General features: G+C 49.7%; 1 long non-coding RNA gene across 1 annotated transcript in view; it reads left to right on the top strand.

Annotated features, from left to right (window-relative positions):
- LOC131835961 (uncharacterized) overlaps positions 1-13511 on the top strand; it is a 41709-nt gene extending 28198 nt beyond the window's left edge. Inside the window, exon 3 of the long non-coding RNA XR_009355429.1 lies at positions 12617-13511. This is a non-coding gene — a long non-coding RNA (uncharacterized LOC131835961). The remainder of the gene's footprint in view (positions 1-12616) is intronic.
- The last annotated feature ends 7872 nt before the right edge of the window (positions 13512-21383 follow it).

Below are 21383 nucleotides of genomic sequence, written 5' to 3' on the forward strand. Positions count from 1 at the left end.
CTGACACCCTGTCTTTTTCTCTCCCTCTCTCTCCTGCCTTCAGCCTGCTATGGCTGGACCAGGGAGGGAAGGAAAGGTCAAAGGATCTTCATTTCTATATTCTGTGTTTGGAATAAGGTTCTAGGTCAACCATGGGGTCTTTTTTTTTTTTTTTTTTAAGATTTCATTTATTTATTTGATAGAGAGAGTTTGAGAGCATGCGAGGGGAGAAGGGCAGAGGGAGAAGCAGACTCCCCATAGAAATGGGAGCCAGATGTGGGACTCGATCCTGGGACTCCGGGATCATGACCTGAGCTGAAGGCAGTTGCTTAACCAACTGAGCCACCCAGGCACCCCTCAACCATGAGGTCTTGACAAGACTCCTTGGAGAGTTCATCCCCAACCCTCTCCACTGCGCCCAGTCCCAATAAAGGAGTCAAGTTTGGTTTTGGTGCTCCCTGTCTTTATACTGGGCTGCGGCCAAGCCTGGCCTCCTGTTGAAGGCAGTCCTAGGTCCATACTGCCTCATTCTGTGACCTTGGGCAGGTCACTCTGCTTCCCTCTTGCCCCAGTCTCCTTAGCTATGAAACAGAGGGTTGGGTTTAGAAGGTCTGCTGAGGCCCCTCTCATGTTGTTTGGAGCCCACACAGATGAGAACTCTGACCCTGATCCCGCTATGTAGCCCTGGAAAGTCCAGCAGGAGGCCAGCAGCTTGAGCCGTTAGACTTTGGGAAGGGCAAGCCAAGGACAGAGTCCTGATGGTCTGGACAAAGGAAATAAATTAGTCCTGCACCAAGAGGGCAGTGGTTAGAGCTAGGGCCCCCTAGAACTTGGACTCAGCCAGTGAGTCCGACCTTACTCACTTCTGGAAGCAAACAGAAGTAGAGTGAATTGCCCAAAGGAACACAGCAAGTGTGTGACCCAAGGGGTGTTAGACTCCTGGTCCCCTGGCTTCCCCCCAGGGCTGTCTGGGCTCCTACTCAGGACCACTAATGTTAGGAAGCACTCTCCACGTGGAACGTCCCCTCCTGCCCAGCACACCCACGCCTCAGCCTCCCAAGGCTGCAGCACTTAGACCCCCAGATCTTGCAGGACCCCGTGAACAGGGGAATGGTAGGTGTGGCTCACCTCTGAGCCAGCTGCTGGAGATGCTGCCCCAAAGCATGGGGGAGGTGGGAGGCAGGGAGCCGCTGGGGGAGTTGGGAGAGGGAGTGCAGAGCCTGGGGCCCTGAGGGCTGTGCGGTTTGAATCTGGGTCTTTTTGTTGAGTGGGGTCTTGGCTTTTGCAGAGGTTATCAGACATGAATACCTAATACTTCCAGTAATAATAGCAATGGCAGCGGTAATAATAATACAAGATTCCATTCATTGGGTGCTTACCCTGTTCCTGGCTCTGTTCTGAATGCTCGAGTTCATTTGACGCTCATGACAGCCCTGGGGGACAGGGAGTATGAATATGACCATTTTACAGCTAAGAAGGGCGGAGCGACGTAAATGTGGTCACTTCACTGAAGATGGGAGGGTGCAGGGAGCGAGTTCGAATTCCTATTCCCAGGAGGCTGAGTGGCGCCGAAGGTCTTGTTCTGAAACTTGGGCAGAGTTTGCATTGTAACACCCAGTGGTGACAATTTTAATTTTAAAACGGTGTTTTCTTTTCTCTCTCTCTCTCTCTCTTTTTTTTTTTTTTTTTTTTTTAAGATTTTATTTACTTATTTGGCAGGGAAAGACTTGAGAGAGAGAACACAAGCAGGAGAAGCAGGGAGGGAGAAGCAGGCTTCCTGTGGAGCAGGAAGCTTGATGCGGGGCTCCATCCCAGGACGCTGGAATCATGACCTGAACTGAAGGCAGATGCTTAATGACTGAGCCACCCAGCCTCCCCTAAAAATGGTGTTTTAAGTGACAGCCCTTTTGGACCAAATCTTGGCATCAAATTAAATTGCCTGGCTTTGTAGTTCCTGGAACATGTGGCTGGGCTGCCCCCAGGGGGCGCCCATGTCCCATCCAGGAGGCATGCCTCTCCTGGGATCCCTCCCCTACAGCATCTGGGTGGCGAAATCTGGGAGGGGCAGGAGATACTGGAGAAGTAGGGCACCAAACATTGGGCTCCACGGTATGGCTCTTCCTTCATGAGCAGAGGCTCCCCCCAGAAAGGTGCAGTGATGGGCTTCACGGAATCTGTACAGAATGAAACGAGGGGGACTTGTAGGGTATTTCTAAGGAGAGAGCCCAAAGTTTTCATCAAGTATCACAGAAAAGGCCGGTAGACCTTCATGGTTAGGAACTCTGCTCTGGGCACCAGAATCCCAGGACAGGAGTGCTCTCTTCCCAACCATGGCTGATCCCTTTGGCATCACCCCAGCATGGCAGGCCATTTGGGGGGCTCTAAGCACCCTGAGAAGAAGTCCACCACCCTCTTCTCCAAAAGTGGGAGACTTGCAGAAATCGCCCTACCCACCCTGCCCCAGCTTGAGGAGTGCCTGAGGGCAGGAGGAAGCCCAGTCCCCCTGTTGCTTACTTGCCTCGTGGGCCTCCGTTTCCTCACTGTAGAAGGACAGAAGTGAATGTCGGCTTTGTAGCTTACTGTCAGCATCAAAGCTAAGTCCTGTGGGCAGGGGTCTATTACCCCTGCTGAGCTGATACCTGGGAACTTCTGGGCCATTCTTGGCTGAGCCTCCTTTTCCAGAGTCCAGGCCCTCCTCCTGCAGAGCAGACACAGGAGCAGAGCGTGTTTCTGCGGGCCAGGCCTTCCCGGCTGCAGCAGGAAAGCATCTGTCCCCTGTAACAGGCAGGTGGTGAAATTAAGCTAGAATGTGAGCTTACCAGGAGGGAGCTTGTCTCTCTTGCTCTCTGCTGTGTGCTCAGGGCCCAGAACACTATGTCCCACCCAGGAGGCGCTCAGGAAATATTTGTCCAACAGCAGATGGGGCCCTGGGGAAGGGGTAGCTGGAGAAGTTGGGGGGGAGGGGCCGTGACATTATCCCATCCAAGGGCCCTGGTTCAGCTCTGTTACCAACTTTCTGGGTGACCGTGGGCGCCCTTCTCCTCTCCAGGCCCATTTTCCCATCTCTAAAATGAGGGGCTGTCCCAGAGGGGCTCCAGGCTCCATTCAGGCCCTCACGACCACACCGTCTTGAGAGCATGATTTGATAGAGGGAATCAGGGAAGGCATGAGGGACCCAGGAATTCTGAGGGGACAGGACAGGGGGGCACTCTGTGGTTAGACCTAGACCGGGACCTTGGCAGCTGGGGCCTGCGGAAAGCTGTCTGCTGCCACCCACAAGATGGGCTCCCCCAGCCCTTCACCTCCTCAGCCCGAGGAGCTCTAGGAACACTGGCTCTTCTTCCTTTTGCAAATGAGGCAAAGGCCAACACTCCCCACACTCGTCCTGCTGGGAGCTCTGAGGAAAGGGGTCTTGTCTCTAGCTGGGACCCTGCTCCAGCCTTGGCCCTGGGTTGAAATGGCCTTCACAGACACCCCCACCCCACCCCCGGACCCTGGGGATACGGGGTTGATGCGGGAGAGCCTTCGGTTAGCTTTGCGCTGGTTTGTACCACTCAGTACCAACCTCACCCCTGCTCTCCTTTCTCTGTCTTCTCTTTCTGAGTAACTTCTGGGACCATAGCCTGACAGAAAAGCCTACCTGGCATTATAATTAGACATAATTTGCTGTTTAATTTAAGCAGTGGATTTCACCAGTAATACAGCATGGATTTTATAACACCTGTGACCGACAACTATTAAAACAAAATGTCTTTCTGAGAAAGTTCTAGCACGTTGCCCACTCCCCACCCCAACCAGCATTGTCTCCAGCAACCACTGAAATAGTAGTAAATACAACCCGACTGCATTACAAATTACTTAGGACAAAAGTTGGATGTGCTTTTGGGTGAACATTGCAGAATTAGATGAGATTTTTAAAAAATGAAAACTCTCTCTTCTCCATGTCACAGGAACAGTTTGGTGTATCATGCCTGATGTTTCTGTGGACATATGAACTATGTACACATTTATGTAGTTTTTTGTACAAATAAAATAATAATCTACATATGATTCTGTAACGTATATACCCTTCAATCAGAACATGCGAGTCTCCCCTGTTGTTTGTGTGACCACAGTAACGGACATTTGGGTGGTTTCCAGTTTTCCATTATTGCAAAAAGTGCTGATGTGACACTTTGTACCTAATCTTTGTGCACTTGTATGAATTTATCTGCAAGGCAGTTTTCTAGAAGAGGGATTACTAAGTCCAAGAATATATAAATTTAAAATATTCATAGAGGGTTGCCTGACTGGCTCAGTCAGTGGAATGTGCGACCCTTGATCTTGGGGTTATGAGTTCTAGCCCCAAGACTACTGAAAAAGAAAATCTTTGAAAAAAATAAATAAAATATTTATGGGTCTCACCAAACTGTCAAAATCAAACTTTTGTCAATCTGTATGTTCACAGTGTGCAATTTCTTTTTTTTATTTTTTATTTTTAAACTAACATATAATGTATTATTAGCCCCAGGGGTACAGGTCTGTGAATCATCAGGCTTACACCACAGTGTGCAATTTCTTAATTCACCACCAAGTGAGTTGATGACTAGGCTATCTTGCCAATCTGTATCTATCTGATAGGAGAGCCTTGTATCCCAGTGTTTTAATTTGCATTTCTTCAACTGGAAGTTGAGCACTGTTGTTTATATTTTGGGCCTTTATACTTCTGCTGATATCCATTGCCCCACTTTTAAGTTGTCCGATTCTTATTCATTATAAAAGAGCTTTACATATTAATTAATCAAATTAATTTTTGTTCTGTCCTAATTGCTGGCAAATATTTTTTCTTTTTGTGTGTGTTTTATTGATTTATGTTTTATTTCCAAAATCTACATAGTAACAGTTTCCAGAATTTTCTTTGTGGAGTCCTGGTTTCTTGTTGAGTCACATTTTTAATACTATATATCCCCAGTAACTGGGATGGTCCTCAGTCTGCACATTGAGATTTAGGGGAGGAAGTGTCTTGCCATTTGCAGGGAAGAGTAAGAGGTACAGAGAGGATCTGCAGATCTCCAGGGTAGCCAAAAGACCACACGGGGTGATGGAGAAAAGTCCAGACTTTAGTACTCTCCCTGGCTGCCCTGTCCTCCCTTGGTGTGAGTTTTTCCAAATGCACAATGAGGGGGATGAAAAATTTAGCTCCCAGGTCACTTCCTGTTTTAACATTTGATGAGTCTGTTCACACACGGTATGCCCCCGGATGGGCTTTTGGGAATTATTTCTGGACCTCCATAAAGGGGGAGGTAGAGGGGCGCCTGGGTGGCTCAGTCGGTTAAGCATCTGCTTTCTGCTCAGGTCATGATCTTAGGGTCCTGGAATCAAGTCCTTTGTTGGGCTCCCTGCTCAGCGGGGAGTCTGCTTCTCCCTCCCCTTTTGCCCCTCCTCACTCTCCACTCATGTTGTCTCTCCCTGTCTCTCAAATAAATAAGTAAAATCTTAAAAAAAAAAAAAAAAAAAGGTGGAGGTAGAACAGGGTGAAGGGTCCGGTCCTTTACAACTCTGATATGACTCTACAGCTGAGTCTCCCAACATTCCCCATGCCTCAGAGGCACCTGGGGAGCAGTCAGGAACACCAGCACCCGGGCCCCCCACCCAGGACAATTAACAGTCCCAGGGCTGCTCCTTGGAAATGCAGTCTTCAGATAAAGGGCTGGTATCCAAAATCTATAAAGAACTTATCAAACTCAATACCCAAAGAACAAATAATCCAATAAAAAAAAAATCCATGTCTTCATGGGCAGAAGACATGAACAGACATTCCTGCAAAGAAGACATCCAGATAGCCAACAGACACATGAAAAACTGCTCCACATCACTCGGCATCAGGGAAATACAAATCAAAACCACAATGAGATATTACCTTACAGCAGTCAGAATGGCTAAAATTAACAAGTCAGGAAATGACAAGTGTTGGTGAAGATGCAGAGAAAGGGGAACCCCCCTACACTGTTGGTGGGAATGCAAGCTGGTGCAGCTACTCTGGAAAACAGTGTAGAGATTCCTCAGAAAGTTGAAAATACCCAGCAATCACACTACTGGGTATTTACCGCAAAGACACAAATGTAGTGATCTGAAGGGGCACTTGCACCCCAATGTTTATAGTAGCAATGTCCACAATAGCCAAACTATGGAAAGAGCCTAGATGTCCATCAACAGATGAATGGATAAAGAAGATGTGTGTACACACACACACCACACACACACACACACACACACACATATATATTTATATATATATATACACACACACACACAATGGAATACTATGCAGCCATCAAAAGAAACAAACTCTTACCATTTGCAATGACATGGATGGAACTAGAGGGTATTAGCTAAGTGAAATAAGTCAGTCAGAGAAAGGCAATGATGAAACCAGAGAGGGAGACAAACCATAAGAAGCTCTTAATCTCAGGAAACAAACTAAGGGTTGCTGTGGGGTTGGGGGGTAGGAATAGGGTGGCTGGGTGGTGGACACTGAGGAGGGTATGTGCTATGGTGAGTGCTGTGAATTGTGTAAGACTAATGATTCGCAGACCTGTACTCCTGAAACAGATAATATATTTTATGTTAAAAGAAAAGAAAAGAAATGCAATCTTGGAGTGATTCCCCCAGTCGGGCTCCCACAGTGCTTCTGGGCTGCTTGGGCAAACACACTTATCTTCAAACACAGGGCTTTGGAGTTACACTGTTGTGTTTGCTTTCTGATCATTCATCAAGCTGTATACTTATGATCTTGCCAAGGAGAAAGGGACAGCTTATTCTAAACCCCAAAAAGGCTGGGGAGCCCTGATGTAAATGTACTTTGCAGTCCTGGGCATGCACATACAGACAGTATTTGGGCACCAAGGGCATGATGATGCTGATGTGTACTTTTTCTCTCTGTCTAACATGGAAGGAAGAAAGGACTGAAGGGGTCCAGCTTGGCTACCAAGGAGTTCCCTGGGCCCATGGACATTTAAAGTGGATCTTGGGTGAGCCTCAAGTCTCCTCATCTGTACAGAGGGGCCAATGATGCCTCCTTCTCCAAGCTATCTAGTTTTGGGTCAAATAACCTTCAAGCAGAGCAGCTGACCTGGCACATAGTAGGTGCTCAAGTCGAGCCAATCCAGGCCTCGGTGGGGGCCTCCTATGAAAACAGGTTGTAGCCAGATCTTGGTGCTGGGGCCACGCATTGTGCTTAGTGAGGCTGGCAGACCTGCTTTGCCCCCTACTGGGGCTCAGTTCATCTCCGCGCACCTCATTTTGCTGGTCCGTTCAGTGCACAGAGTCAAACCACTTTGGCAGGGTTGTCATAAGGATTAAATGAGGCCACGTGTGTGAAGTGTGGCGGCCAGAGCCAGGCCCAGAGCCAGCAGCTCTGTGTACCCTGGGGGGACTCCTGGCTTCAGAGAACAGAGTCCCTTTTGACTCTCCTGGCCACCGCGGTCATTACACACGATCCCTGAGCGCTGGAGAGCAAATATCTTCGCTCCACCTTTTCCTGGGCCGCAGCCCCTCTGGCCTGCCGGGTTTGGGTTTGTGGGCAGGGCGAGTGGCTCGGCTTTGATGTGAGTTGTGTTGAAGCTGGGAGATGGAGGTATGGGGCCCCCCGTTGGCCTTGGTGGCTCAGGACCAGCTTCTACTCTTCAGCCCCAGAGCCTGGCAGGGCCCTGCTGCCTTGGGCCGGTGGAGGGAGGTGGCTTGGCACCAGTAGCTCCTCACACCATCCCTAAGACATGGGCATGGCTGTTAATCCCGTTTTGTCGATAGGGAAACTAGGCTAGTTGTTCCCCGGCTCTGAGGATCATTAAGGTAGGTAGGAAGGCAGAAGTGCCTCCTGATTCGCCCTGAGTCCGAAAGTCCAACGCATTCTCTGGAAGGTGCTTCTTTACCTTCACACTCTGGTGTGAAGAAGGTGCTTCTTCACACCAGAACCTGCAAGGGCTAACACACACCCACACAGGTTTCCCAGGCACCTGATCTGTGCCTGGCCCTGCGCCCCCGCCGAGAGAGCAGGGAGGATGAATCAGACACAGTCTCTACACAGCCATGGGTTCAAATCCCAGCTCTGGCTCGGGCCAGCTGCAGGGACAGCTCTGGACCTCAGTTTTCTTATCTGTCAAATGGGGCGTTAAAGGGAAAGTTAAATCAAGTACTATGTTGGAAGTGATTACTGGTTTATGCGAGGGAGGCATTACTAACATGCCCGAGCCCAACTTCCAAGTCTCTGTGACCAAAGCAGGAAAAGCCCAAGGAGAGAGCGTGTGAGGGGCTCTGGCAGCTCCCACAGGAGCAGGCATGGCATGGGAGACGGGGACATGCTTCCAGGCAGAAGACTTGTCTTTCTGCTGGTCTTGCCATTCCTGCCCATTTTTCAGAGGAGGAGAAAGTAGCCCAGAGCAGGGTTTTGCCCCCAAATTGGAGAAGAGGAGCCTGTCTCAGCTCTGGGCAGGAGTTCCCAGTGTACTCTGAGGTCCTGGGAAACTGCTTTAACCTCTCGGTGCCTCAGTTTCTCCCTCTGTCTGTCACACAGAGGGAGCTGCCGGAAGTGCCTTGCCTCTGAAGCACGAGCACCTCTCACGGAATGACCCAAGCGTCCATCAAAGTGGTCCCACTGGAACCAGGCTTAGGTTGGATCAGACTAAATGTGGAAGGGGCCAAGTTGGGGAGCCCCTCCCAGAGGGGTCCCAGAAACCTTCAAGGGAGGAGGTGGCCTTGGAGAGGACTGTGGCTTTGTCTCTGCTTGGACTCTGCTGTGGGCAAGGGGCTCCTGAGTCCTTAGAAGGTGAGGAGGGAGGCGAGAATGCCGGGGCACCCGCAGGCATTCCAATCCCAGGGTGGGACCTGATGTGAGGAGAGACGCCTGCCCTGCCGGGGATGGCGGTGGGGGCACGCCTGGGGTCACGAGGGGAGGAGGAAGAGGAGGAGGCAGGGGACCGTTGCCAGCCAGGAAATGTCTGCTGGCTGGCATCAGGCGTTCTTGAGCTAGCGTGCTTCCTGAAAGCAGTGCACACAAGCCCAGTGACCTCACCCCTCAGACATGCGGGGACAGCCCCCCATTCCAAATAGCCCGTCCCCTGGCCCCCTGGGACCGCAAACGGGTGGTAGTGTGGACCTTTCAGCGCTGAAACAACATCTTTTCACTCAACAGTGTTGACTGAGCACCCACTTCACGCGGGCACCATGCCAGGCAGCAGCTCTCAAAGAACGGCTCTTAGTGGCCGATGGACCTACCTTCTCCCAGCCAGTCCCTTGCCCCTGGAGCTGGGCAGGTCTCCTAGTGTGCTCTTTTGGTGGGGACAGTGAGGTCATCCCGGATGAGGAGGAGTCCCTAGAGTGGATAAGCCCTTGAGAGGTGGGATGGGGGGTGGCCTGCGAACTTGGGTTTGGCCCCACTCAGTCTCAGTTGCTGCACTGGGGGGTCTGTATCCCCCAATAGTCAATAGGGTGTCGTCACCCTTGCTTACAGAAACACAGTCGAGGCCTCTTGCCTCAGCCAGGGGCAGGCAATGTGGACTCCATTTTATACCCACTCAACCTTCTTAGCAGTCCTACCAACGAGACCCCGTGAACCCCATTTGATAGATGAGAAAACTGAGCCTCAGAGAGACTAAGTGGCTTAGCCCAAACCAGTAGACCAGTAGGTTGCTTCAAACTGAGGCGGGGGGCTCAGCTAACACCGGTTTCAGTACCTGAGGTCTTCATGGTCAGGAAAGACCCAGGTCTGAGTCTGCGTCCACACTCGCACGAACAGTAGGACCTGGAGCGAAGTGGCTCCCCTGAGACCATCTCCATCCTGCCTGGGCATTCTGTCTCCTGGGAGCCCTGCTCCTTCTTGGAGCCTCTTAGACTGTGCTCAGAGGGTTTCACCTCCCAGAACTCTTCTGGCCACCTAGGACCTGGAGAAGGCCTGAGCCTGTTTCTCTGCCTCTAGGTCTAACCAGGTCATCAGCAAGATTTGACAGAGTGTAGACCATTTGGCTAGGCATACTGGGCAGGGCCAGGTGAGGAGGAGGGAGAAGGGAGGAAGGTACAGCTGAAGAGCAGGACATGGCAGCCCGTCACCCTTCCTGTCTCCTTCAGGTACTGGAGGTTGTTGGGGATGAGGAAGGACCATCTTATGTGACCTAAAGAGACTGGTGCAGGCCGCCATGATGACCAGCTTTGTTCCCACTTTGCTTTGTGAAGATACCACGTGTCTTAACTCATCTTATCCCAAAGACAGCTGTGTGAATTGCTGATAGCATCCCTAGTCTGCCCATGAGCAGATGAGGAAAATGACTCTTGGACCAACTTACCCAAGGGCCCTGAGTGAATGAGTGTGTGGGGGTCTCTGACTCCCCTGGGGAGGCTTCCAGAATCAGGCAGTGGAGGCCGCAGTTTCTCCTCAGAGAAAAAGAGAAGGCCTTGTTTTTTACAGTGGTGTGGAGCTCTTGGAAAATCTTCGAGGCAGGTACAATAGAAGTCACCAGAATAAAACAGGAAGAAAGTCCTGCATCGTGTCCACCCTAAAACTCCTGGGCCGACAGGCTGCCTTCCCCATGGAATGACACCAACCTCAGATTGTCTGGATAGCTCTGGGGACCTGAGCCGGCTTCTGGCTGCCCTCATGACCACCTCATAGCTTCCAGTTTGCCATCTGCTCAGTGGGGATATTGATAACTGGACTGACAGGAAGATTGCATTGGGCACAGCCCCAAACACTGGGCACAGCAAAGCCCTTCAGCTGGCTCCATTCTCTCCTCCCTCTGAAGAAATGCAGCTTCCCCCCTGTCTGCTTGGAGATGGTATCAGAGAAAGGGGAGGCAGTTTAAGTCTGTGTCAAGATTTTGGGGCATTGGCTGCCCATAGCTGGGCTCAAAACCCGACTCTCTCTTGTACCAACCTTGATTAAGTCTGTCACTTCTGTGACCCGCAGTTCTCTCATTATAAAATAATGCCCCCCGCCAGAATGAGCTCCTCTCGCACAGCCGCAGGGGTTACCCACAGAGGGGAGAGTCAGAGTCACCACAGAGGGGGTAACATTCAACCCAGAGGAATGCCTCAAAGTTGGTGGCATCCAAGAGCAATGGGAAAGATGCATCGTGGTGAAGCTTGGGAGAGGGTTTCTAGCAGCTTCTAAAATCAAGTCACCTGCATTATTAGTTACTCAGAAAACCTGGCTCAGATCTTCCTCAAGGGAAACCAAGTTGCTCCACGGAGGAACATAGCTCTCAGGTGTCAGAATACCCAGGCAGGATGGAGACAGAGGCTTGAAAGGAGAGTAGGCCGGACTCTGGGCTCCTTCTGGTTTCCCTACCCTAGTTTAATCCAGGCCAGTGCAACAGAAACTCTCTGAGCTTTTATAATGTGCTGGTTCTATGCTAGGTACTTTGTAGGATCAGGTGAATCATGGATCAGACATTAATTCTGCCCTTAAGAAGGTTACAGTTGAGTGAAAAGAAGTAATGATAATATGAATAAGATCTCTTCACGCCCCCCTGCATCATGGCTACCTAGCACATAGTAGGTGCTCAGTATATGTTGACTGAATGTGAGTTAAGAGCCGCAATAGGCAGTAGACCTAGGGTGGGTCTTTTATGTAGGGCTTTGACGGCTGCTTAAGAGTCCTCTGCTCTTCCATTTGTCCACTGATTCTTTGTCAAGACTGATGAAGACCACAGTAGGGCAAAACCCCAGCTTCTCCTCACTCCTGCCACCAGCCCTCCTCTGAACTCTGAGGAGTCTCCGGATGTCAGGAGGAAGTGGCCAGGCTGCGGAAGGCAGGCTCATTTCCAGTGCGGGGCCGGGCCGCCAGCCCCGGGTCCTGTTTACACAGCAAGGCGGACAGGCCGGCAGGACTTGGCGGCAAATGCGCTTCTGCCTCTGAGAACAGAAGAGGCTGGCAGAGCCGGGCCAGGCCAGGCGCGGGGAGGCTCGTGCCAAGGGGAAAGTCGAATGTAAAGAGTGTTTCCTCCTGGCCAGGCGGCCCCAGACTTTTGTCTCCAGTCTGTGGGCAGTTCCTCCAGTGATTCATAATCAGCGGGAACTTAAAAATAAACCCCACCTCGGCCTCATACCACAGCCTGGCCGGGACCTGGGGGGTCTTGGGAAACAGGGAGACTGTGGCGAGGCCCTGAGAATGTCCTGGGGGGCACCTGGGTGTTGCCAGCTGCTGGGCAGGGGCATCTCTGGCTGGGAAGAGCTTCGCTGGGCTGCTGCCAGCAGTCACGTTTTCTACCAGAGGACTTGGAAATTAGGCCACTGGTCTGGAGCAGGGAACTCTGCAAGGCTTGCATTTTCATCCTCCCCTTCCGCCCCCCAGAGTGTGGTAGAAGAAGCTAGGTAGAATTTTGCAACAGCCGGGCTAGAAGACCTATTTTGGATATAATCTCGAATTTATGGAAAAGTTGCAAAAAATCAGACAGAAAACCCCTGCATAACCTGTAACCAGATTCATCAGTTGTTTATGTCTGTTCCATTATCCTTTTCCATTCTTTTTCTCATATTTTTTATTCCAAACCATCTAAAAAGAGGCTTCCAGCATCACCCCTCTGTGGCCCCTGGGCCTCCAGTGTGCCGTTTCCTGAAGCAGCCAGTGCTTGCATTCCTGATTGACCACTGACTCCTTGTATTCCAGGGCGAGCCGTTCGAATCCCGCATCCCCCTCTGTGACGTGGGACCTCGAGGGCCCCTCACTGCGGAGAGGACGAGAAGTAACTGGAAACATCTGCTGCAATAATAATAATAAGCACGGCTCATTATCATGTGCAAAGCAACTTGCACACATTATGTCATTCAGTCTGCACCCCATCTCTCCTTTCCCAACGAAGAAACGGCCTCAGAGACCGTGTGTGATTTGTCACATGCCACGCTAGGCTTTTCTGCCCAGAGTAGGCACTGAATTACGGGCCTGTCCTGTCCCTGGTAGATATATTCGCTGTTCATTGCAATCAAAGCCTGGGATTTGCTAGGGCCTCAGTCTCCCCGTTGTGCTGTTCGCACAGGGATCTCTGGGGGTAGGATATGAGATGCTTCTGCAGCAACCCAGCACTCCAGGAATCTGGAGACCAGGTAGGAAGGAGCCCTTCCTGTGACAGGGCTGGAGTAGAAGCTGCTCCAGTGGCCAGATCGGCTTCCTCTGAGTTCTTCTGGCCACCTCATGATCTGGGCTCAACTCTTGCAGATTGTCTCTGGAAACTCCAGGAACTCCTGACCAGAAGACCCTGAGCCTCCGGGGTCTCTGGAGGTCCTGCAATGATAAGGTCTGGCCACCAGATGGCGCTACACAGGCCACTGTGCTGTCAAGGAAGAGACTTGTCCTCTGTCCAGTGTCTGTCTTGAGAGTGGCCTCTCTCCTCTGAGTATATTCATTCTTTCACTGCAGCCAAGGAAATGGAGAGCACAAGGAGAAGAGACCCACCGAGGCCACTTGGCTCCCCCTTTGTGCTTCCCAGGGATTGTTATCTTGGTTGAGCAAGGCCACAGGACTGTGGCAGTTGCTGGGTTTCTCCAGACCTCCATTTCCAGGTGTGCAGAAAAGGGCGAGTCACTTCTGCCTGGCTTTCTTCAGGGGGTCTGTCTGGATGTCAGGTCAAACACAGGCTCTCGGTTGCCTCGACTGAGAGACCGCTATTAATGGTAGAGGCTGTTATATGTTGTCACAGGTACGAACGGCTGCCCACATCCAAGGGCTATGAGGCTATTAGCCTACACACCAGAGTCCAGGCTACTGCTGTCAAGCTCTGGGCCTGCCTTCAGCTCCCGGAGTGACCTCACTTATAAACTCTAGTTTATAAATGACAGGACACCCAGGGCTCATCTTACCTGTATGTTCCATTCCTCAAATTGAGGAAAGTCCAGAGAGGGCCAGTGACTTGCCCAAGGTCTCACAGTCCCACCTGACCACACCACAGCACACATCCCCTAACCCTGGGGATGGCTATCACGAACTCTTCTCTCTGCTCGGAGACCCAGCAAAGAAACCCTTGTGGGGAAGGGCTGATACAGCTGGGGCAGAAATGGGCATGTTAGAGGGCCACCAGGCCCTGGAGGCCAGGCTGCAAGTGGGCTCAGTTTAGAGCCCAAGGAACCTCCCCTGCTCTCTCCTCTCCAGCCCTCCCTCACCCCAAGGTCTTCCATGGAAAAACCCCTCAGGGCTCACCTGCCCAGACCCTGGGGGGCGGGGGGGATATTTTAAAGTTTAAACACTCTCCGCGAACATGCTACATTTCTATTCATAAAGTGTATCTATGATTTTATTTATGAAATAAGGCTTTTGTTCTCTGTTAATTAGTGGGCTCATGTAAAAACCCTCTCCCCTAGCTCAGGATGTGGGGCACAGGGGAAAAACCAATAAAAATATAAAAATATGGAATTCCAGATGCACTGGGCAGGACCAGGCTTCCTGCCTGGGGGTAGGGAGGGGTGCACATTACCCCATATTAGTAACTGTCCAGAATCCCAGGCTGATAAGGTGCATATATTGGGAAGCACATGCTAGTAACTTGAATTCATTCATACTTAGCTGTAACAGGCCAAGGGAGTAGCTTTTCCTTGAGCAAGACTGGATGGGGAAGAAGAGAGAAAGCAGGACCCTGAGAGCCTGGGAGTGGGATGGGGAGGAACAGGGCAGAGGGTTGGGGGTGTGCACAGAGACTGGAAATAGAGAGCCCCAGAGATTGCCCATATTGCTCACCTGCCAGAAGGAAATGGGAGATTTGCTTTCAGGAGAGGCCTGGCTGAGTTGCAGAGGGCACAGACAACTCAGTTTCCCTGAGTCATTTGGTAATGGGGTGGGGGAGGGGGAGGAGAAAGAAGCCTTCTTGTGACCTAGAATTTCCCCAACAGGAGGGGTTGACCAATAGGCCCAGCCTTATCCATCTCCCTGCAGAGCCTCCCAACTGGCCTGGGAAGCAGGAACTGGCAAGTCATCTCCATTTCTCTCCTGGTAGGCTGAGGCCCAGAGAAAGAGAGGGGTTTGCCCAATAGTGGTCAACTGAGTGCCAGAATGCCTAGAAGGCAACCAGAGTGTCCTACTCTATTGCATTTTACTCACGCTCTGCCTGAATCTGAAGTTATGCCAAATCGGTTTCTGGCTCTGTGCCCCTGAACAAGTTAATGAACCTCTCTAAGCTCAGTTTTCCTCATCTGCAAAATGGGAGTGATATCTCCTATCTCTTGGGGTTGCTGACGAGATGTGATGCTGTATGAGAGAGGCTGGCACCCAGTAGGCCTGCGATAAATGGGAGCCCTATTACAGAGGAGTTGAATTTCACTTGGGGTACAGTTTTTAAAGCAGCTTAATGCAAAAAAAAAAAAAATCCTTTATAAAGATACTATTAAGTTAAATCCTTATTGGGGGGTTCAGGGGGGAAGAAAGAGGAAGGGTTTAGGGCTGCCCAGGAGCCAATACCGTGAGCAAGGCATTGTGGCAGGCAGACTGTATACCGTGGAAGGTGTGCTGTGCAGGCCTGGCCAGAATAGGAGGGTGGGTGCCGGACCGCAGGGCCTTGAATGCCAGGTGAAGTCAGGACCCGCTTGCTGCTGTCTGGAGATGTGATTCTGGCAATGGGGTGTTTCAGGGAGGTTCCCTGTGTGTGTGTGTGTGTGTGTGTGTGTGTGTGTGAATTTCCATCCACTCCCAAAGTTGTTTCTCTGTCGGAGAGCCACTCGTTTATGGCTCCTGGCTGCCCCAGGGCGGCCTCTCTCAGCCCTCCTCCTCCCTGGCTGTCTGGCAGCCAGCTGAATTTTATGTGGGGAATTTGAGGAATTTGAAAAGGCAGAATGCAAATTCCACTGGTGGAGATTGCCTCGTCAGCCGCCGAGGGGGAAAAGCCCCCTGTTTGTGGGGCAGTGAAAGACAAGTGTGGAGTCCAGGGGTCCGGACCCTGCCCGTGGCGCCCGGACAGGTTCCTTAAGCCCCATCCCCTGAGAAGGGGGCGATGTCACCACTGTCGAGCTGTTGGGGGGCCAGGCTCGGAACCGAGAGCCGCTGCGAGTGGAGAGGTTACTAACGATCCCGCCGTGCCCTGGTTTTACCGAGGGAGTGGAGTCCCAGGGATGACTTTTGTCTGGGGCCCCTGGGGGCAGACCTGGGCAGGGGCCAGGATCCCAGCGCCCGTGGTGACAGGGGGTGGGGGCCGGGCCGACTGAGGTCCGGACCCTCGGGGCCGCCCCGTCGCCCCCGGGCCTGTCCGCTGCGGGCGCCTGAGCCGGGAGCCGGGAGCCGCGCCCGGCCGGGGCGCCTCTATCTCCCGCGGCCGCGGCGTCTCCCAGTCTCGGCCGCCCGAGCGCCGGGCGTTATCTGCTCTCGCCCGGCCGGGCCTCTTCCCGCCTTCCCGCCGGGCCGGGGCCACCGCGGCGACTGGCCGCTCCCGCCTTATCGGCCGCCCCCGCGAGGGCGCAGAGGCCCCCCCCCCCCACACCCTGGGCGCCGGGGATGCGGCAGGGCCCGCTCCCTTCCCCCGCCCTCACCCCAGGACGCCTCCTCCCAGATATGCCTCCTCCCCACCAAGCCCCCCTCCCCAAGATGCCCCCTCCTCCAGCTGCTCCTCCCAAAGCCGCCCTCTCTGGGCCACGCTGCTGGGAGTCCTGTCCCCAAGGGGCACTGCATCAGAAAAGGGTTTTTGTCAGATTTGTCCTTTCCTTAAAAGATAAGCCGAACTATGCTTAACCCCATTTTAGTCACGTTTTGAAGGATTATGCAAAGTTATGCAGAACAAAACAAAAAACAAAAGCGCCCAGCTTCTACACCCGCTGTATAGGAGGGCTGTCGCGAGAAACCAGAGTGCTTATCTACCAGATCTTTCTAAAACCGCTTCTACTCAGGGCTCCGTGTGTTAAGGGCAGCACCCCTTGGAAGCTCAGTTTCCCCACCTGAATATTGGACAGCATAGAACATGCCGGCCCCCCCACGGTGCAGAGAATGTGGGTGCAGACCTCTGTAATAACAATTTGGCAGTATAAATGGAAAGCCATAAAAGTATTCATACCCTTTGACTCAGTAATCTCTTTCTGGGAATGGATCCCAAGGAAACAGTTCAGCAGCAGCAAAAGAAACAAAACAAAACAAAACAAAAAACTATGGGTTCATCAATGTGTTATTTGTAAAGCTAGTCCGCCTATCTTTCTAAGTGCAAAGTAGGAATATACAAGTGGCTTGGGTCTGGGTTCGAACTCCCCCCCCCCCCCATGGTCACCCACAAACCTGAGTGATCGTCTTCACCTCACTGAATCTCCTTTTTCATTTCTGGAAAGTGGAGAATCCCACCCCTCCCAAGACTTTCGTAAGAATTTGAGGAGACAGCCTGTGACGCATCTAGTACACAGTTTGGGTAGAGGAAGAAAATAAAAAATGTTCATTTTCCTTTCTCCATCCTTACAGAAATGAAAGTTAGGGTTATTGCAAGCCATATTTGTAAATACTAAAGAACATGCATCTGGTGGCGAAGAGCTTAGAGTTTTGAGTCCTTCAGTATTGGATTAGATCAGAATCCTAGCTTCAACACTTACTTCCTAGCTGTGTGATCTTGAGAGAATAAAAGACGTACTAGAATTTTCCCCCTAACAGTTGTGAGAGTTAAATTAGGTAATATATACAACATGTGTGTGTCTGTGCCTGGCATGTAATAAGTACTTGATATTTGGTAGCTATTATTATCATTAAATAGTGTTTAAAGCTGGAAATAGGGGCTCCTGGGTGGCTCAGTTGGTTAAGAGTCTGCCTTTGGCTCAGGTCATGATCTCAGGGTCCTGGGATCGAGCTTCATATGGGGCTTTCTCCTTAGCAGGAGTCTGCTTTTCCTTTTCCCTCTGCTGCTCTCCTTGCTTGTAGTATCTCTCTGTCAAATAAATAAATAAAATCTTTTAAAAAAACCACCTGGAAATAACTTCAATACCCCAAAATACTAAAAGTTAAATAAGCCAGTGACTCTTTCCGTGGGATATGATGCAGTGTTTCAAAAAAGTAAGATAATCAATATAAACTAATGAGGAAGGATGTAGAGGATAAGTGTATCCATCTGGATAAGGGATCTAAATATGAAAAATCAGAAGTAAAAGTGTAAGGTGAATGCTTTAGGAAAAGTCTTGCATAATCCTGGGGTCATGAAGGAAAAGACAGATTAGACGAAATAAGATGTTTAGATGTCTCCCCAGTAAGAAAGCCCACAAATAAGTCTAGAGACTGTAGTAGATGGGGAGAAATATTTGGTATGAATAAAATAGACAAAGTGGGGGCGCCGGGGTGGCTCAGTTGGTTAAATGTCTGCCTTTGGCTCAGGTCATGATCCCAGGGTTTTGGGATTGAGCCCCGAGTCAGGCTCTCTGCTCAGTGGAGAGCCTGCTTCTCCCTCTGCCATTGCCCCTCCCCACCGCTCATGCTCTCTCTTGATTTCTCACTCTTGCTCCATCTCATATAAATAAATAAAATCTTAAAAAAAATAAAGGGTTCATGTCTTTCATATCCCTTTTGATCTCTCATGTGGAATTCCTATAAGTTAATTGGAAAAAGTCAAACAATAGAAAAATGCACAGCATCACTTCACAGATGATGAAATACAAACATAAGAAAGGCATACAACCTTCCCAGTTGCTGGGGAAATGCAAATAAAAATATAAACTAAATACCATTTCCACCAAGCATTGTTAATGTAGAAATGAGTGTGCTCTTTGCCCCACCAGTCCCACTTTCAGAACTTTATTAATAAAATCTATCCCTTGGGCGCCTGGGTGGCTCAGTGGGTTAAGCCACTGCCTTCGGCTCAGGTCATGATCTCAGGGTCCTGGGATCGAGTCCCACATCGGGCTCTCTGCTCAGCAGGGAGCCTGCTTCCTTCTCTTACTCTCTATCTGCCTGCCTCTCTGCCTACTTGTGATCTCTGTCTGTCAAATAAATAAAATCTTAAAAAAAAATAAAATAAAATCTATCCCTTAAAAAAATTGTTTTTACTATAGTGTTCTTCATGGTGACAGTCTCAGTGTCTGCCTCTAAGGGCAAGGTAGATAAATTTGGTGATATCTAAACTTGGGAATACTGTGGACTGCGAAGAATGAGCTTGCTGAAGAAACATGTGTTGGAGAGGATGTGGAGAAGAAGGAACACACATGCACTGTTGGCGGGAATGCAGACTGGTGCAGCCACTGCGGAAAACAGTATGGAGGTTCCTCAAACAATTTAAGAATAGAATTAGCATATGACCCGGTAATCCCTCTACTGGGTATTTACCCAAATAATACAAAAACACTAATTCAAAAAGATATATGCACCCTTGTGTTTGCTGCAGCATTATTCACATAAGTCAACATATGGAAGCAACCTAAGTGTCCATCGGCTGATGAACAGATAAAGAAGATGTGGTATATGTGTACAATGGAATATTACTCAGCCATAAAAAGATTGAAATCTCACCATTTACAACAAATGGATAGATCTAGAGAGCATAATGCAAAGTGAAATAAGTCAGTCAGTGAAAGACACATACTATATGATTTCACTCATATATGGAATCTAAGAAAAAAAAAATGAACAAAGAAAAGAGAGACAAACACAGAAACACATTCTTAACTCTAGAGAACAAACTGACAGTGACCAGAGGGGAGGTGGGAGGGGAGGGGTGAAGTAGTTGAAGGGGAGTCAGCGGACACTTACCATGATGAGCGCTGAGTCATGTGTAAAATTAGTGAATCGCTATGTTATACACCTGAAAGTAATATAACACTGTGAACTATACCAGAATTTAAAAAAAAAAAAAAAAAAAGGGAATGTGTTCATTCAATCCCATATGTAGTGACTTGTGGGGTTGTCTGTGATACTGATAGGCAAACCAAGGCGATTACAAGGTATGATCCCATTTTATATTTGAAAAAAGCTTGTGTGTGTGTGTGTGTGTGTGTGTGTGTGTGTGTGACAGAAGCAAGCTTCTAAGCCTTCAACCAAAGTAAATATTTTGTTATGTTTGAGCCTAAGGAAAAGTGGATGCATATATAAAAGGAAGCAGTAAGTGGTTTTGCCCATCTCCCCCCCCCCCTGCCAGTTTTACGGAGATGCAATTGGCATATTGTGTATGTTTCAGATGTACAACATGATGAATTGAGATATATAAAATATATCTCGTATATGTATATGATTGCACAATAAGTTTAGCTAATTTTAAGTGTCCAGTAAAACGGTGTTAACTATGTATATTTCGTTGTGTAACAGGTATCTAGAACTTTTTCATCTTGCATAACCGAAACTCTGTACCCGTTGAACAACTCCCAATGTCCCCCTTCCCTCAGCCCCTGGAAACCACATTCTACTTTCTGTTTCTATGAGTTTGATGACTTTGGAGACTTCATATAAAAGTAGAATCGTGCAGGAATGGTCTTTTTTTTTTTTTTTTTAAAGATTTTATTTATTTGGGAGAGTGAGAGAGAGAGAGAGAAAGCACAAAAGAGGGAAAGGGACAGAGGGAGAGAGAGAAGCAGACTCCCCGCTGAGCAGGGAGCCTGAACCGGCTGGATTGGGATCATGACCTGAGCAGCAGGCAGATATTTAACCAACTGAGCCACCCAGGGGCCCCTAGAATTTACCTTTTTTCAACTGACTTATTTCACCAAGCATAATGCCCTCAGGGTTTGTCCAGGTTGTAATGTATGACAAGATCTTCTTTTCTTCAGGCTGAATAACATTCCACTGAAGATATTTTGTTTTGTCCTTCTATAGAAATGTAGGTTGCTTCCACCTCTTAGCTGTTATGAATAATGCAGCAATAAACATGAATATGCAAATGTCCTATTGGGATACCATTTTCAATTCTTTTGGAAATATACTGCTATGGACTGCATGTTTGTGTCCTCCCAAATTCATCTGTTGAAACCCTAATCCTACTGATGGTACTTGGAGATGGGACCTTTGGGTGGTGATCAGGCCATGACAGTGGAGCCCTCATGAATTAGTGGAATTAATGCATTAGTAGAATCAGCTCTCTTGGGGCGCCTGGGTGGCTCAGTGGGTTAAAGCCTCTGCCTTCGGCTCAGGTCATGATCCCGGGGTCCTAGGATCGAGTCCCAAGTTGGGCTCTCTGCTCTGTGGGGAGCCTGCTTCCCCCTCTCTCTCTGCCTGCAGCTCTGCCTACTTGTGATCTCTATCTGTCAAATAAATAAATAAAATCTTAAAAAAAAAAAAAAAAAAAAGAATTAGCTCTCTGTTCTTCCCCGTGTGAGGATCCAAGAAATTGCCAGCCCGCAGCCCAGAAGAGGGCCCTCAGCAGAACTTGACCATGCTGGCACCCTTATCTTGAACCCCCAGGCTCCAGAACTGTGAGAATACATTTCTGTTGTTTCAAAGCCACACCATCTATGGTATTTTGTTACAGCAGTCCAAACAGAATAAGGCATATACCAAGAAGTGGAGTTGCCAGGTC

Source organism: Mustela lutreola, chromosome 7 (assembly GCF_030435805.1).
Source record: "Mustela lutreola isolate mMusLut2 chromosome 7, mMusLut2.pri, whole genome shotgun sequence".
Taxonomy (NCBI): Eukaryota; Metazoa; Chordata; class Mammalia; order Carnivora; family Mustelidae; genus Mustela; species Mustela lutreola.